Source organism: Dinoponera quadriceps, unplaced genomic scaffold (assembly GCF_001313825.1).
Source record: "Dinoponera quadriceps isolate SergipeBrazil2010 unplaced genomic scaffold, ASM131382v1 scaffold3162, whole genome shotgun sequence".
Lineage (NCBI taxonomy): Eukaryota > Metazoa > Arthropoda > Insecta > Hymenoptera > Formicidae > Dinoponera > Dinoponera quadriceps.
In genome coordinates, this window is record NW_014557929.1 from 186376 (window position 1) to 187070 (window position 695).

At 53.4% G+C, this 695-nt stretch overlaps 1 protein-coding gene across 1 annotated transcript in view; it reads left to right on the forward strand.

Annotated features, from left to right (window-relative positions):
* LOC106749505 overlaps positions 1–695 on the forward strand; it is a 57806-nt gene that overhangs the window by 48380 nt on the left and 8731 nt on the right. The window lies entirely within an intron of this gene.

The window sequence follows — 695 nt, forward strand, 5'->3', positions numbered from 1 at the left end:
GGGGGGGGGCGAGAGAGCGGTCCGGGGACCAAAACGGACCACAAGTAGCGGCGTCGGGCGAACGAAGTGCCAATTAGTGAAAAACGCCGGCTAACGGCAGCTCTAAGTGCGAAGAAGGGAGAACGAGAGAGAGAGAGAGGATATCGAGAGCTCGATTTCATGCGCTCTTCCGCGCCGAGACTGGAATAATGCGGCGAGAAACGAGAGCAATTAACCATTTCGGTCCCAAGGCGCCATTTATCGGCAGCTTCCTTCCGACGCAGCGCAAAAACCGTCGATTCTCGATCCATCCTCCTCCTCTCGTTTAACAGGCGTTTAAGTGGCGTCGTTAAATTATTCATTCAGATATATTATACGCCGACGTGACGTCGATGTCCGGTTCCGCTCGAATACACCATCGGACGTAGTGCTTTTCCTTTCGAGTTATTCGGGACCGAAGATCCGACCAACCCGCGAATTTCATTCGCAAATCGGGTGATCGGCGACGCGAGGTGTGTGTGCCGTCGCGCGTTTTTCCCCGGTGTTTTACACGCGTTACACGAAGAACAAGCTCGGCGGAACGATCGGCGTTCCTTCTCGACTTCCGCATGTCGGCGCCGTGGAATCACGATACACACACATACACACATACACACGGCGCTGAATATAATATAATCAAAAAGTTCAAATCGATCGTGACGATAAGGGAGGGGGGG